An 18,133-nucleotide genomic window follows, 5' to 3' on the forward strand; every position below is an offset into this window, starting at 1 on the left:
TAATCCATCTTGAGTTAATTTTTGTATAAGGTATAAGGGAGTGGACTTCTCAGTCCAAAAGCTTCTTAAGCTGATAAGCAACTTCAACAAAGTCTCAGCATACAAAATCAATGTGCAAAAAGCACAAGTATTCCTATACCCCAACAACAGATGAACAGAGAGCCAAATCTTGAAAAAAACTCCTATTCACAGTTGCTACAAAGAGAATAAAATACCTAGGAATACAGCTAATGAGGGAAGTAAAGGACCTGTTCGAGAAGAACTGTGAACCACTGCTAAAGGAAATCACAGAAGACACAAACAAATGAAAAAGCATCCCATACTCAGGGATAAGAAGAATCAATATCATGAAAGTGGCCATACTTTCCAAAGTAATTTTTAGATTTAATGCTATTCCTATTAAACCACTGTTGATATTCTTCACAGAATTAGAAAAAAATATTTTAAAATTCATATGAAACCACAAAAGAGCCTGTGTAGCCAAGACAGGATCCCAAGCAAAAAGAACAAAGCTGAAGGCATCATGCTACCTGACTTCAAACTACTACAAGACTACAGTAACCAAAGAGCATGGTACTGGTACAAAAACAGACACATAGATCAATGAAACAGAATAGAGAACTCAGAGATAAGACTGCTTATCTACAACCATCTGATATTCGACAAACCTGACAAAAGCAAGCAATGGGGAATGGATTCTCTATTTAATAAATGGTGCTGGGAGCACTAGCTAGCCATATACAGAAAATTAAAATTGAATAAGCTTTCTACTCCTATCCCTTTCTCTATCTCCTCCTCTTTAAGGCCAGTAACTCTTAGTTTTGCCCTTTTGAACCTATTTTCTAGATCCTGTAGCTGCACTTCATTTTTTAAAATTATTTTTTCTGGCTGGGCGAGGTGACTCATGCCTGTAATCCCAGCACAGGGGGAGGCCGAGGTGGGGGGATCATCTGAGCTCAGGAGTTTGAGACCAGTCTTACCAACATGGTGCAACCCTGTCTCTACTAAAAATACAAAAATTAGCTAGGCATGGTGGCAGGTGCCTGTAATTCCAGCTACTCAGGAGACTGAGGCAGGAGAATCGCTTGAACCCTGGAGGCATAGGTTGCAGTGAGCTGAGATCGTGCCATTGCACTCCAGCCAGGGTGACAAGAGCAAAATTCCATCTCAAAAAAATTCTTTTTTTCTTTTGTCTCCTCTGTGTATTTTCAAATAGCTTATCTTCAAGCTCACTAATTCTTTTTACTGCTTGATCAGGTCTGCTGTTAAGAGACTCTAATTCATTCTTCAGTAGTCAATTGCATTTTTCAGCTGTAGAATTTCTACTTGATTCTTTTAAATTGTTCCAATCTCTTTGTTAAATTTTTCTGATAGGAATCTGAATTCCTTCTCTGTGTTATCTTGAATATCTTTGAGCTTCCTCAAAACAGCTCTTTTGAATTCTCTGTCTGAAAGGTCATATATCTCTGTCTCTCTGGGATTGGTCCCTGGTGTCTTCTTTAGTTTGTTTGGTGAGGTCATGTTTTGCTGGTCTTGATGCTTTTGGATGTTCATTGGTGTCTGGGCATTAAAGAGTTAGGTATTTATTGTAGTCTTTGCAGTCTGTTTGTACCTGTCCTCCTTCAGAAGGCTTTCCAGGTATTCAAAGGAACTTAAGTGTTGTGATAAAAATCTTTGGTGCCGTATCTGTATTAGAAGACCCCAAGCTCAGTAAAACAATGGCTTTTGCAGACTCATAGAGGTACTACCTTGGTGATCTTAGGTAAGATCCAGGAGAATTCCCTGGATTACTAGGCAGACTCTTGTTCTCCTCCTTTATCTTTCCCCAAACAAGCAGAGTCTCTCTGTTCTGAGCTCCTGGGAGCTTGGGGAAGGATGGCGCAAGCACTCTTGTGGTCACCAGCAGTGGGACTGTACTGGGTCAGGCCCAAAGCCAGCACAGCACTGGGTTTTGCCCAAAGCCCACTGTGACCATTCCCTAGCTACCACCTATGTTCACTCAAGGCCTAAGGGCTCTTCAGTTAGCATGTGGAGAATCTAGCCAGGCTTGTGTCTTTCCTTTCAGGGCAGTGAGTTTCCCCCTTCTCCTAGTAGGTCCAGTGATGCTGTCTGGGAGCTAGGGTCTGAAGTCAGGAACCTTTGGAATCTACCTGGTGCTCTGTTCTACTACACTGAGCTGGAACCCAAGCCACAAGAGAAAGTCTTTCCCAGTCTTTCCTCCCCTTTCCTCAAGCAGAGTTTTCCTTGCGGTCACCACTGTCCCAGACCCACAGCTAGTACAACCTAGCAAGTACCAACAGCAAGTACAGCCTGCAAATATTCACTCAAGGCCCAAGACTTCTTCAGTGTCTCCCTTCAGGGCAGTAGGCTCCCCTTTGGTGCAGAGCAGGTTTAGAAAAGCCATCCAGGATCTAAGTCCTGGAATCAGAGACCTCAAGAGCCCATTTGGTGCTCTACCCCACTGTGGCTGAGCTGGTATCCAAGATATAAGACGAAGTCCCATTACTCTTCCTTGTCCTTTCCTTAAGCAGAAATATTTTCGCAAAACCACCGTAGCTAGGAATGTGCTGAGTCACACCTGATGCCAGCAGAGCTCTGAGTCTTACCCAAGGCCCATGGTGAGTACTACTTAGCTATCGCTGACTAGTCAGGGCTCAAGGGTTCTTTAGTCAGCTGGTTATTAATCTTGCCAGGACTGAGGCCTTCCCTTCAAGGCAATGAATTTCCTTCTGGCCCAGGGTATGTCTCTAAATGTCATCCTGGAGCTAGGGCCTAGAATGGGTGCCTCGGGATTCTGCCTGGTGACCTATTCTACTGTGGCTGAGCTGGTATCAAGTTATAAGACAAAGTCCTCTTTACTCTCTCTTCTCTTCTTCTCAAGCAGAGAAAAGGAATCTCTCCCAGAGCTGCAATTGGTGCTGCCTGGATTTGGGGGAGGGGTCATGCAAGCACTCTTTTGGCTGCCCTGCTTGCTGTCTCACTAGGTCGCATGCACTTCAAGTATACTGACTCCAAGACCAGCACAGGACCAGGACGTGCCCAGGAATTGCTGTCTTTGTGGACTAGACTGTTTTTCAAATTTATTTAGGACCCCAGAGCACTTTAGCCCATGGTGGTACGACTCTTTGGATCTCAGGTTCTTACTGTTGGGATGGATAATTCACTTCTGGCTGGGGCTGATTTAAATGCTTTCTCTGTGGGCCCAGGCTGAGTTTTGCCCCTTGTTGCTTTCCACTGTGACAGTGCAGCACTGAATTACAATGCGAAGTCTCACAATCACTGTGCTTTCCCTCCCCCAAGTACACAGAGTTTTCTGTCTGTGACATGTGGCTAACTCCAGGGGATGGGGGAGGGGTGGTATAGACAATTCAAGCCTGTATTTTCTACCTACCTTTTTCAGTGCCTCTTTTCTGACATGTTAAAAGCAGGTACTACTGCAAGTTGTTGGTTTGCATGGCAAACAAACAAAGAAACAAAAAGCAGGTACCATTATATTATTATTATTATTATTATTATTATTATTATTATTATTGCTCACCTGATTTTGGTTCTTATGAAGGTGCTTTTTTGGGTGGATAGTTGGTCAGTTTGGTGTTGCTGTGGTGTAAATGATCACTGGAGGTTTCTAGAAGGCCATGTTGCTCTACATCTTCCAAGTTGGAACTTTCTGTATGATGTAAGGTTATGGTTAGTCTTCCATTAGTGCATATTAGGTATTATTAATAAGAATTATTTTAAGAATCCATGTGAAAATAAAAAGAAATAGTTTCAGTTCCTCTACAGCCACTTCAGAAAACTTCAATGCTGAATCAGAATACAGCTTTGTTTGAGACCAGCTTTTCTTTTCTTTTCTTTTTTTCTTTTTTTTTTTTATTATTATACTTTAAGTTCTAGGGTACATGTGCATAACGTGCAGGTTTGTTACATATGTATACTTGTGCCATGTTGCTGTGCTGCACCCATCAACTCGTCAGCACCCATCAACTCGTATTTTACATCAGGTATAACTCCCAATGCAATCCCTCCCCCCTCCCCACTCCCCATGATAGGCCCCGGTGTGTGATGTTCCCCTTCCCGAGTCCAAGTGATCTCATTGTTCAGTTCCCACCTATGAGTGAGAACATGCGGTGTTTGGTTTTCTGTTCTTGTGATAGTTTGCTAAGAATGATGGTTTCCAGCTGCATCCATGTCCCTACAAAGGACACAAACTCATCTTTTTTTATGGCTGCATAGTATTCCATGGTGTATATGTGCCACATTTTCTTAATCCAGTCTGTCACTGATGGACATTTGGGTTGATTCCAAGTCTTTGCTATTGTGAATAGTGCCACAATAAACATACGTGTGCGTGTGTCTTTATAGCAGCATGATTTATAATCCTTTGGGTATATACCCAGTAATGGGATGGCTGGGTCATATGGTACATCTAGTTCTAGATCCTTGAGGAATCGCCATACTGTTTTCCATAATGGTTGAACTAGTTTACAATCCCACCAACAGTGTAAAAGTGTTCCTATTTCTCCACATCCTCTCCAGCACCTGTTGTTTCCTGACTTTTTAATGATTGCCATTCTAAAGGTGTGAGATGGTATCTCATTGTGGTTTTGATTTGCATTTCTCTGATGGCCAGTGATGATGAGCATTTTTTCATGTGTCTGTTGGCTGTATGAATGTCTTCTTTTGAGAAATGTCTGTTCATATCCTTTGCCCACTTTTTGATGGGGTTGTTTGTTTTTTTCTTGTCAATTTGTTTGAGTTCTTTGTAGGTTCTGGATATTAGCCGTTTGTCAGATGAGTAGATTGCAAAAATTTTCTCCCATTTTGTAGGTTGCCTGTTCACTCTGATGGTAGTTTCTTTTGCTGTGCAGAAGCTCTTTAGTTTAATGAGATCCCATTTGTCAATTTTGGCTTTTGCTGCCATTGCTTTTGGTGTTTTAGACATGAAGTCTTTGCCCATGCCTATGTCCTGAATGGTACTACCTAGGTTTTCCTCTAGGATTTTTATGGTATTAGGTCTAACATTTAAGTCTCTAATCCATCTTGAATTAATTTTCATATAAGGAGTAAGGAAAGGATCCAGTTTCAGCTTTCTGCTTATGGCTAGCCAATTTTCCCAGCACCATTTATTAAATAGGGAATCCTTTCCCCATTTCTTGTTTCTCTCAGGTTTGTCAAAGATCAGATGGCTGTAGATGTGTGGTATTAGTTCTGAGGACTCTGTTCTGTTCCATTGGTCTATATCTCTGTTTTGGTACCAGTACCATGCTGTTTTGGTTACTGTAGCCTTATAGTATAGTTTGAAGTCAGGTAGCGTGATGCCTCCAGCTTTGTTCTTTTGATTTAGGATTGTCTTGGAGATGCGGGCTCTTTTTTGGTTCCATATGAACTTTAAAGCAGTTTTTCCAATTCTGTGAAGAAACTCGTTGGTAGCTTGATGGGGATGGCATTGAATCTATAAATAACCTTGGGCAGTATGGCCATTTTCACAATATTGATTCTTCCTATCCATGAGCATGGTATGTTCTAGCCTACCAACGAAAAAACGTCCAGGACCAGATGGATTCACAGCTGAATTCTACCAGAGGTACAAGGAGGAGCTGGTACCATTCCTTCTGAAACTATTCCAATCAATAGAAAAAGAGGGAATCCTCCCTAACTCATTTTATGAGGCCAACATCATCCTGATACCAAAGCCTGGCAGAGACACAACAAAAAAAGAGAATTTTAGACCAATATCCCTGATGAACATCGATGCAAAAATCCTCAATAAAATACTGGCAAACCGGATTCAGCAACACATCAAAAAGCTTATCCACCATGATCAAGTGGGCTTCATCCCTGGGATGCAAGGCTGGTTCAACATTCGCAAATCAATAAACATAATCCAGCATATAAACAGAACCAAAGACAAGAACCACATGATTATCTCAATAGATGCAGAAAAGGCTTTTGACAAAATTCAACAGCCCTTCATGCTAAAAACGCTCAATAAATTCGGTATTGATGGAACGTGCCTCAAAATAATAAGAGCTATTTATGACAAACCCACAGCCAATATCATACTGAATGGGCAAAAACTGGAAAAATTCCCTTTGAAAACTGGCACAAGACAGGGATGCCCTCTCTCACCACTCCTATTCAACATAGTGTTGGAAGTTCTGGCTAGGGCAATCAGGCAAGAGAAAGAAAAAAAGGGGATTCAGTTAGGAAAAGAAGAAGTCAAATTGTCCCTGTTTGCAGATGACATGATTGTATATTTAGAAAATCCCATTGTCTCAGCCCAAAATCTCCTTAAGCTGATAAGCAACTTCAGCAAAGTCTCAGGATACAAAATTAATGTGCAAAAATCACAAGCATTCTTATACACCAGTAAGAGACAAACAGAGGGCCAAATCATGAATGAACTTCCATTCACAATGGCTTCAAAGAGAATAAAATACCTAGGAATCCAACTTACAAGGGATGTAAAGGCCCTCTTCAAGGAGAACTACAAACCACTGCTCAGTGAAATAAAAGAGGACACAAACAAATGGAAGAACATACCATGCTCATGGAGACCACCTTTTCTTATTGTCCTTTGAGCAGCTAACGTCTGTTTCTGTGCTTGAGAACTTTGCCCCTTCTAAGTGACTCTCAGTCTCTTTCTACTGCACTCATCACTATCAATTCTCTTTGCCCTTGTTTTCTCTAGTATTGTTTGATTTTTAAAGTGAGTGATCCAGTCATTAATTCCATACATTTATTAAAACAATGTCAAAGTTGCTGGATATATTTAACTGTGAATAAGATGGAGGCAATTACTGTTCTCAGAGAACTTATAGTTTTATGATTTTCTGCTTTTTTATGGTTCTATTTCCTCATGGCGTCTATTTATTTATGAATTTTGCTTACTGGTTTCTCTCAGTGAGTTGCTCTGCTTCTGTAACTCCTGGATGCATATATTAGCATTTTTCTATTTTCTGTATTTTATGATGTTTTGACATCTGAGGGTCTTAATAATTTTGAAAAGACTGCTTCTCCTATGGTTAGCTAATTTCTAGAGCTAGCAAATGACTCTCCTGTGATACTGTTTTTATGAGAAAATGAGTAAATCCAGAGTCCACGCACACCAACCGCTTCTTTCATGGAGCTCCCACAGGTTAAGCCCCATCCCCTGCCCTAAGATCACCCCAGGGGCAGGTTCCAGGCAGTGGGGGAATTCCTATACCCCAGAGTCCACTAAGTTATTCAAACTAACCTCTCCTAAATCTGCCTACCTTACCTTACTCAATCCTTCTTGCAAAAACCATAGGAAAGGCTTTGGTCCATGCTTTCCCCTTACGCCTTTGTCTCCTGAGTGACCTTGGTGCTTCCCTATGTGATGTGCAGTTTCTGAGGATGTGTGAGTATAAACTTCTTTCTTCATGACGGTCATTTCTGTTTCTGTGTGTGCATGTCTTACCATACCCAATTAAAACAAATCCCAGATACATTTTAATATAATTCCTCACCATATGTCTGGCATTTAAAACTCCAGTAAGACACAACTGTCCCTACTATTGGGATAATCAGGTCATGAATTTCAAAGTATAGTCACAAGAAGCCTCTCTGAAGAGGGCTGAGGGTATGGTTTGTATCTTACTCTTTGTCAGAAAGAGTATAATGGCAGCTATCTTTTCTGAATTGTTCAGTACACTCTTCTTCCTCCCCATTCTGTATTGTTTTCTCCTATATAGAGATTGGTTTACTCACCTTCTCCAGTGATCTAGAAATTGGGACAGTCTATTTTAAATTCTACTTTAATCCATTAAAATTTTCAAAACATTATTAAGCATATTTATATAGTTATCAAATATAAAAACAAAATAACTTTAGTTTTTTATGGGAGATTTAGACCTAGTTTTAATTATATTGTTTCTAGCATTTAGAATTGCAAAAAAGAAGGCAAATTCCCTTTCATTCTGTTATATGTAATTTCATTTTGTGTTGTCTAGAAGTTTTTAAAGAGTCTTTCTTTACTTTTGAGATTTAAAAGTCATCATAATATATTTATTAATTTTTCCTTACATGTAGGAATATCTCAACTCTGGGATCAAATAACTTCTTAAGTTGGAAAGGTTTTCTTTTAGGTATCATTGATTATTACCTTTGCTTACTTTATTTTCCTTTGTCCTTTAGAGTTTTCTGTTATTTACAGGTTCAAAAGGTTAGAAATATGACTATTTTCTGTATTCATTATCGTATCTTCTATCTTTTTAATCTCTTTATCTTCTTTTTTTGTATTTTAGAAGTCTTGTAATTTGTATCATTAATTCAATTTGCTCAACTCTTGAGCTCCTTCAGGCTGGGGATTATGTCAAATTCTTACTTGTAGAGTAAGTGCTATCCTTCTCTTGTGTTATACATTTTTAAATAAGTTTCATATTGGTTTTTCCCCTAATAATTCAACCCTCAAAACAGAGATATTTCGCTTTTATAATTTACTGAAGTGTTGGCAGAAACCCCTTCATTCATCTATGAAGGTGAAAGATGTATATAGAGAATTTAGTACAGTTCCTGGTATGTTTGAGACTCAATTTCTGTCCTCAAGACTATGAAGAAATTGCTCAAGTATTTTATTTATTTAAAGAAATGGGTTTGTATGTGTCTGGTTTTTTTTTGTGTGTGTGCATGTGTGTTTGTGTGTGTATGTGTGGTGGGGATGGGAGGAACGTTAGGGAGAACTTATAGTGGCATCAGAATTCTGACAAGAGTTAGGGGAATGTTCATTATAGAAAATTATAAGATTTTTAAAGTGTTTGATTCCCAGAGATTAAATAACTCCTTATCTATCTCGGCTACCCACCTCCTAAGTCGGAGCAGCAGTGATGATTTGACATGAGATCTTATTTGTGTCCTCCACTGGGTTAGACTATACACTGGCTAAAGGTAATATACTCTAGGGGCTGTCCCAGGAAGAGCAGGTCTTAGACTAAAGTTTGTTTGAGAGTGTCAAGCCAGAGTGGAGACTAGATGTAGAGGGAGTAGACCATAGGCAGGGAATCAATACAGTGACCTCAGGTATAGGGAATCCACATGTCAGGCTTGGAATTCAAGAAGGGGACTGAGTCAAGCTTAAAGACTAGAACATCAACAGAGATGAGATTTAAGGAAGCATCATTTGATTGGCAGAATTTTTTTTTATCTTCCAGCTACATAACAACTGAAGAAAATGAGCTCATCTGGGTACAAAGAAAAGAAAAAACAACTCAAGAAAAATAGACAAGATGGACAAATGCATAGAAAGTTTAATTGAAAAGATTGTGTCTCAAGACCAGATACCTCTCTATTGATCTTTTCTCCTCCTCCTCCTCCTCCTCTTCCTCCTCCTCCTTCTTCTTCCTTCTCCTCTTTCTCCTTCTCCTTCTTCTTCCTCTTCTTCTTCTTCTTCTTCCTCCTCCTCCTCCTCCTCCTCCTACTCCTTCATCTTCTTCTTCTTTTTCTTTTTGACGGAGTCTTACTCTGTCACCCAGACTGGAGTGCGGTGGTGTGATCTTGGCTTACTCTTGGCTCACTGCAACCTCCACCTTCTGGATTCAAGTAATTCTCCTGCCTCAGCCTCCTGAGTAGCTGGGATTACAGGTGCATGCCACCACGGCCAGCTAATTTTTGTATTTTTAATAGAGATGGGGTTTCACCATGTTGACCAGGCTGGTCTCGAACTCCTGACCTCAGGTGATCTGCCCACTTCAGCCTCCCAAAGTGGTGGGATTGCAGGCATGAGCCACCGTGCCCAGCCAATTGGTCTGTTTTCTTTATACGGTCAAGTGTTCCTTTAACCACACAAAGATAAACAAGAGTTTCAGAAAATACTATTGAAAATCTCCCAGGGTTAGGTGTGGTGGCTCAGGCTTGTAATCCCAGCACTTTGGGAGGCCAAGGCAGGCAGATCACTTGAACCCAGGAGTTCAAGACCAGCCCACCAGCCTGGGGAGCATGGAGAAACTCCTTCTCAAAAAATTAACCAGACATGGTGTCATACACCTATAATCCTAGCTACTTGGAAGGCTGAGGCTGGAGGATTGCTTGAGCCCAGGAGGTCAAGGTTGCAGTGAGCTGTGATTATGCCACTGCACTTCAGCCTGGGTAACAGTGAGATCTTATTTAAAAAAATAAAAAAATTAAAGAAAAAAGCTCCCAGGATCCAGGATATTCTTTTTAAGTAAACCTCCCCAAGGAATATAATTATAACAAGTCAATAGTTATCTATTTTTTATTAGCCCAGTGCCACTTCCACAGTAAAACCTATTATCTTATACCTGGAGTGATAAAAATAACTTGTTTAAAAATTTATAATTTTTAATGGGTAATTCCATTGTTGTCTTAATGAGATAGCAATGTGTTTAGCAGAAAAATGGCAATAGAAACTCTTAGAGGATTTAAAGTTTCACGAATGGCAAATTATTTGGAAGTGAATCAACTAGTTATATAAAATAAGAGACAACCAGAACACTTCCCAGTGAAAATTCAGGCTTTCGAGGAGACCTCAGTCTGGGAGCATGCTTGTTATCTTCTGCTTTGTGAAAACATCTTTGTATGTTTACATGTTCTTCGAATAAAAAGAAATGCTATGTCTTTTGACAGTGACTGTTGGGTTTTTCCATCTGTTTAATCAGTTTTTCTTTGTGACAGTCATACAATAGTATATTCACATGGCAAAAGAATTTGAGCAATACAGCAGAGAAAATAAGTCCTCCTCTTATTTTAGCGCTTACTTCCATTTCCCCAAAGCAACTACCATCACCAGTTTTTTGTGTATTCTTTCAGATATTCTATATATATCTGTGTCTCAGTATCCTGTAAAATAGAGTTAGTACTAGATCCGGTTTTTGTTTTTGGCTACAAGTGAAAGCATACTATACACAGGGTTGTGTTCCTAGCTTTTAAAATTTAACCATATTATTTTGAAGATCATTCCATATCTATTTAAAAACCTCTTCAATCTTTAAAACAGATATATGCCACTAACAATATGAGAGTGCCTTTTATGTCCTTCAGTTACTTTTAATGTTTTCTTTATGGAGATCTCGCACATTTCTTATTAAGTATATTGCTTTTTTATTGTAAAAGAAATCGCTATATGTAATTTTAACCTTGTTCATATAACTTTTGCCTTCTATATATAAGATTTTTGATTTTTATATTGATTTTGAACCTAACCAACTTCTGCTTTATAAAAATAGTTTTACAGTTGGTTCTTTTATTTTTCCACTTATGCAAATACATCATTTGCAGAAAGTGATAATTCTGCCCTTTTATTTTCAATGTCTTTGCTTTCTGTTTCTTTTTTTCTAATTTTTTTGACTAAGACTCTTAGAAGAATATTAAACAATTATGGTAAAAGTTAGTGGGCATACTTATTGATCCTGACTTAAATGGGAATGTTCCTGGTATTTTATTATTAAGCATCAGTTTAATTTATATCATTATATTTATGATTTATCCATTCTTATTGAGTTATTATAATTATTATTTATCAAGATGAAATGTTGAATATTATTAAATGCTGTTGCTGGCAACTCGGAAGATGCTTATATTATGTTTCTTTCTTAATGTAGTGAATTGTATCAGTAGGTTTCTCAATATTGAAACCTATCTTTGTTCTTCATATAAACTCACTTTATACATCAAATAATTCTGCTTTTCTGCTGATAATCCCATTTTCTAATATTTTAGTTAGAATTTTTGCATTGATATTTATAAACACAGTTAGACTATAGCTTTTTGTGTGCTTTTTAATGTTTTTATGTTAATGTTATGCTGGCTTTATGAAAAAAATTTACAAGTTTTCCTTTTTTTTTTTTTCCTATAAGCTCTAGAACAGTTGAAATAACATTGGCACTATCCCTTAGGTATTTAATATAATTTATTTCTGAAATCACATAGGCCCTTTGCTTTTGGGGAATGTAAATTTAAACCATTTACTCATTATCTTCCATTTTTTGGTTTATATGTTTATGTTTTCTAACTTGATGAATATCTGTTGGCCTGAGGACCTTTATTTTCTTGGAAAAGTCATCCTGAAGTGGCCTTGAGCTTGTCTTCCTCACTCAAAACTTTGGCCTCTTACAATCTATTTTTCACAGCATTGCCAGACGTAACTTTTTCAGACGTAGGTTAAAACGTTTTACTCGCTGACTAGAAAGTCTTCAGTGGCTTCCACATGCCAACAAGAATTCCTTAGCTTGGGATTTAAGGCCTTCTATAATACAGCCTAAGCTAACGCCATCAGTCAGGGTCTAGGCAGGAGACAAAAATCACAGTAGTTATATAAATAGTTAAAATCTAATATAAATAATTGTTAACTGGGTAACTAAAAAAGTAAAAACAGAAATATAGAAGTATAGCTGAATGTGGTGGCTCACTCCTATAATCCCAGTACTTTGGGAGACTGAGGTGGGAGGATCACTTGAGCCAAGGAGTTTAAGACCAGCGTGCACAACATAGGGACACCCTGTCTCTGCAAATAATTTAAAAATTAGCAAGGTGTGCTGGTGAACACCTGGAGTCCTAGCTACTCAGGAGGCTGGGGTGGAAGGATTGCTTGAGCCCAGGAAGTTGAGGCTGCAGTGCACTATGATTTCATCACTTCTGTTCAGCCTAGGCAACAGAACCAGACTCTGTCTCAGAAAAAGAAAAAAAAAAGGCAAGAAAGAAATATAGGGGTATACAAGTAACAACTGCAGGAAGCATCTACCACTCTTAGGAAGTAGGGAACAAAGAACACTCTTTGGAATCATTAAATTTTACAACCTTAGATGAGTAAACTTGTGGAGCTGAAACAGATCAGTGAGGAGGACGTGTTACTCAACTGGTCTGGTGTCTTGCAGGAGGAGTGAGGCAGTGGATGAAGCTAGTTCTTCAAGCATTGAGAAAACTACAAACTGGATTCAGCCACAGGAAGGAGCCACTGCTGCTGGGTTGAACGGTGGGTTTCAAGCTAACAGACAGTAACTTTATCATTTGTGCATCATATTCTGGTCTTTTTTTTCCCACTGCTTCTCTCCATTTAACCCATGCTCTAGCTATGGTCATTCTATTGCTCCCCAAAAAGCTGTGTATTTTCATTCATCCATATTTATTCCATTACTTTCTGATTTAGTAATACAAGGATGTTCTTCCATTTCTTTGCACCTATAAAACCTGTCCTCCTGCTCAAAGGATGTGCTCAAATGCCTCCAATATGGAGACTAACTTGTCAAAAATCATTGCTGCTTCTTTTAAATTTCCATGGATTAAACTTTTGTTTGGTCTTGTCTTTCTCCTTTGATTATAAACTACCAAGTGGGACCATATATTACAATGGTGTTGCAACTTACTTAGGAGGTTAAATTCTAAAGTTGGTCAAGAATTTAGTAAAATTAGAGTTAGTCTTAACATTTCTTGTTTATTTAAATTAAATTTAAATGCCTTAAATTAAGGCACATGGTTTTGTATATAATTCTGTACAGTAATTATTATGCCCTCTTAAATTCGATAATGTTGGAGCTCAGAAAATGATACTACAAAGTGAAAGCCTCAGAAGTAGCCTCAGAAGCAAAGTCTTTTTCTGACCTTCTCCTGCCCTCCTGTCCTCACCGCTCATTCTCCCCCAAGCAAGCCATGGAAACCAGAATTTGTCTCCTCCAAAATGGGTCATGGCTTGGGGGCAACCAAAACCCATTTTCCCCAAAGACAGCCATAAAGCCTAAAAATATTACTCTAACCTTTCTGCTGCCTTCCTATATGATAGCTAGTATAAAGAAATTAAGACCCTCCTTCCAGAGGAATTCTGTCCAAACTGCTTTCCACAGTGACTGAACTAATTTATACTCCTATCAACAGTATATAATAATTTCCTTTTCTCTGTAGCCTCACCAGCATCTCTTATTTTTTGACATTTTAATAGTAGCCATTCTGACTGGTATGAGATGGTATCTCATTGTGGTTTTGATTTGCATTTCTGTCATCATTAGTGATGTTGAGCATTTTTTAATGTATCTGTTGGCTGCTCATAAATCCTCTTTTCAGAAATGTCTGTTCATGTCTTTTCCCCATTTCTAAATGGGGTCATTTATTTTTTGCTTGTTGCATTGTTTTAGTTCTTTATAGATTCCGGATATTAGAATGCATAGTTCTAGGATGCATAGTTTGTAGGATGTATAGTTTGCTAATATTTTATCCCATTCTACAGGTTTTCTGTTTACTTTATTAGTTTCTTTTGCTGTGCAGAAGGTCTTTTAATTAGGCCCTGCTTTTCAACTTTTGTTTTTGTTGCAATTGCTTCTGAGAACTTAGTTATATATTCTTTCCCCAGGCTGATGTTCAGAATAGTGTTTCCTAGGTTTTCTTCTAGGATTTTTATAGTTCGAGAACTTACATTTAAATATTTAATCCATCTTGAGTTAATTTTTGCATATGGTGAAATGTAAGAGTCCAGTTTCCTTCTTCTGCATATGATTAGGCAGTTAACCTAGCACCATTTATTGAATAGAGAGTTGTTTCCTTATTGCTTATTTTTGTTGACTTTGTTTAAAATCAGGTGACTATTGGGATGTGGCTTTATTGCTGGCCCTCCATTCTGTTCGATTGGTCTATGTGTCTGTTTTTGTACCATTAACATGCTCTTTTGGTTATTGTAGCCTGATAGTATAGTTTGAAGATAGGTAGTATGGTGCTTCTGACTTTGTTCTTTTTGCTTAGGATTGCTTTGGCTATTTGAGTTCTTTTTTTGGTTGTTCCATATGAATTTTAAAATAGTTCTTTCTAGATCTGTGAAAAATGATGTTGGTAGCTTGATCAAAATAGCATTAAATCTGTAGATTGCTTTGGGCAGTATGGCCATTTTAATGATGTTGATTCTTCCAATCTATAAACATATATTTTTCTATTTGTCCGTGATCTTCTTTGATTTATTTTAATAGTGTTTTGTAGTTATCTTTGTAGAAATATTTCACCTCCTTGGTTATCTGTATTCCTAAATATTTTATTTTATTTTATTTCATTTTTTTGTGGCTATTATAAATGAGATTGCATTCTTGATTTGGCTCTCAACTTGAATGTTATTGAATCCTACTGATTTTTGTACATTGATTTTGTATCCTGAAACTTTACTGAAGTCTTTTATTAGGTCCAGGAGCCTTTTGGTTTAGTCTTTAGGGTTTTCTAGGTGTAGAATTTTATCATTAGTGAAGAAATATAATTTGACTTTTGCTTTTCCTACTTAGATACCTTTTATTTCTTTTTCTTGCCTTATTGCTCTGGCAAAGTATTCTAGTACAACATTGAATAGGAGTAATGTGAGTGGACATCCTTGTCTCATTCCAGTTCTCTTCTCAAGGGGAATGCTCCCAGTTTTTACCTGTTTATTATGATATTGGTGGTGGATTTGTCATAGATGACTCTTATTGAAGTATATTCTTTCAATACCCAGTTTGTTGAGGGTTTTTATCATGAAGGGATGTTGGATTTTATCAAAAGCCTTTTCTGTGTCTATTGAAATAATCTGATTTTTTTTTGTTTTTGATTCCTTTTATGTGGTGAATCACGTGTATTGATTTGTGTATGTTGAACCAACTTGTGTCCCAGGAATGAACCCGACTTGATCATGGTGAATTAAGTTTTTGATATGCCACTGGATTCAGTTTGCTGGTATTTTGTCAAGGGTTTTTGCATCTATGTTCATCAGGGATATCGGTCAGTAGTTTTCTTTTATCATTGGGTCTGTGCCAGACTTTGGTATCAAGGTGATACTGGCTTCATAGAATGAGTTAGGGAAGAGTTGCTCCTCTTCGATTTTTAAGAATAGTTTCAGTAGGATTGGTACCAGCTCTTCTTTGTATGTGTGGTATATTCAGCTGTGAGTCCATCTGGTCTGGGACTATTTTTGGCTGTTAAGTTTTTTATTACTGATTTAATTTTGGAACTTGATATTGGTTTGTTCAGTGTTTCAATTCCTCCCTAATTCTATCCTGGGAGATTGTGTATGTCTAGGAATTTATCTAGGAATTTCCTCTAGATTTTCTAGTTTGTGTGCATATAAGTGTTCATAATGGTTTCTGAGGCAGATCCTTTCTTGAAATGGTGTCTTAGTCTGTTTGGCTGCTATAACGAATTACCACAGTCTGAATGGCTTAAAGAACATGCACTTATTGTTCACAGTTCTGGAGGCTGGAAATGTGAGATCAGAGTGCCAGTATAGTTGGGTTCTGTTAGGGGTCCTGTTCATGTTTCAGGCAGTGACTTATCTTTGTATCCTCACATGATAGAACAAAAGAATGCTGAGGTCCCTTTCATGAGGCCATTAATCCCATTTTTGAAAGCTCCAATCTCATGAGCTAATTACCTTCCAAACGCCCCATCTTCTCACACCATCACATTGAGGGTTAAGATTTCAACATGGATTTTTGAGGGGACACAAGCATTCAATCCATAGTAACTTGTGAGTAGAAGTTGAGAGTAACACTATTATCTAGTTAATAAGTACATGTTAGTCTTTTGGCTTCTAAAGCTTGAGCTATTTTATGTGCCATTGGGTCACAGTCAGGTATAAACTGGGTATGTATTGAATCATGTATTATTTTGGGAACCAATCTTTGTATAAACAGGTGAAATCTTGTGTTCTGGATACATCCTAGTAACTTTCAACTCGGGATCTTAAGTAAATATGAGCAGCTGGAGAGTTTGTTTTGAATACATTGAAAGAAAGGCCAAATGACTATATAAAAGTATGTGAAAATATAACATTTTGATGTGGCAAGCACTGAAGGGCCGTATGATAAGTACACAGAAAGAATAGTCCTGGGGTACATGTTGAGAGAATACAAACACATCATTGTTAACTGGTTATATCAATCACTATCTAAATTTAATTGTTCTGATTGTGAAAGGCAAAAATGCTGGGTGGTGTATTACATAAATAAATCTTATTTTTTAAATTTATACACAAACAATAATTATACATATTTATGGGAACCATGTAATATTTTGATAAATGAATACAATGTGTAATGATAAAATCAGTGTAATTGGGATATCTATCACCTCAAACATTTATAATTTCTTTGTGTTGGGAACATTCCATATCTCCTCTTCTAGCTATTTAAAAATGTACAGTAAATTATCATTAACTGTAGTCATTCTGTCAAGCGATTGAGCTCTAGAACTTATTCTTTTTATCTAACTGTACTTTTGTACCTATTATCCAACCCCTCTTCATACTCCAGCCCCCTCTCCACTATCCTTCTCAGCCTTTCGTAACCACCATTCTATTCACTGCCTCTGTGAGATCAATGCTTTTAGTTCCCAAATATAAGTAAGAACACACAATATTTGTCTTTCAGTGCCTATCTTATTTCACTTAACATAATGTCCTCCACTTCAATTCATTTTGCTGCAAATGGCAGGACTTCATTCTTTTTTATGACTGAATGAGATTGATTCCTTTGTGTATATATACTATATTTTCTTTACCAGTTTATCCATTCCATAACTTAGGTTGATTCCATATCATGGCTATTTGAATAGTGCTGCTATAAATATCAGGGTGCAGATGTCTCTTCAATATATTGATTTCCTTTTTTTTTTTTTTTAGATACATACCCAGCAGTGGGACTGCTGGATTATATGTTTGTTCTATTTTTGTTTCTTTGAGGAATATCCATACTGCTTTCCATAGTGGCTATACTAATTTACATTTCTACCAACCATGTACGAGCATTCCTCTTCCTCTGTAACCTTGCCAGCATCTGTTATTTTTCTGTCCTTTGAATAAAAGCCATTTTAACTGGGATGAGATGATATCTTATCGTGATTTTGATTTGCATTTCCCTGACTATTAGTCATGTTTAGCATTTTAAAATATGCCTGTTGAACATTTGTATGTCTCCTTTTGATAAATGACTATTCAAATATTTTGTTATTTTTTTAATTGGATTTTTTTTTTTTGGTTATTGATTTGTTTGAGTTCCTTATATAGTCTTTTATTAATTCCTTGTCAGATGGATAGCTAGCAAACATTTTCTCCCATTCTGTAGGTTGTCTGTTCACCATGCTGATTTTTTTCTTTGCTGTACAGAAGCTTTTCAGGTGGATGTGACCCCATCTGTCAATTTTTGCTTTTGTTGCCTGTGCTTTT

At 37.6% G+C, this 18,133-nt stretch overlaps 1 protein-coding gene across 6 annotated transcripts in view; it reads left to right on the forward strand.

The window, feature by feature from the left end:
* The window catches only part of SLC44A5 (solute carrier family 44 member 5), a 550,857-nt gene that overhangs the window by 69,867 nt on the left and 462,857 nt on the right, over positions 1-18,133 (forward strand). For 3 of the 6 annotated variants that reach the window (XM_038001850.2, XM_038001855.2, XM_073007203.1), the window contains exon 2: positions 12,849-12,946. The exons of 1 other annotated variant lie outside the window; for it this stretch is intronic. The gene's annotated coding sequence lies outside the window, so the exon portion shown is untranslated. Of the gene's footprint in view, positions 1-12,848; positions 12,947-18,133 lie in introns of those variants that run through there. 2 more of the 6 variants (XM_007978267.3, XM_038001842.2) reach the window with 1 other exon arrangement.

Source organism: Chlorocebus sabaeus, chromosome 20 (assembly GCF_047675955.1).
Source record: "Chlorocebus sabaeus isolate Y175 chromosome 20, mChlSab1.0.hap1, whole genome shotgun sequence".
NCBI classification, from domain to species: Eukaryota; Metazoa; Chordata; class Mammalia; order Primates; family Cercopithecidae; genus Chlorocebus; species Chlorocebus sabaeus.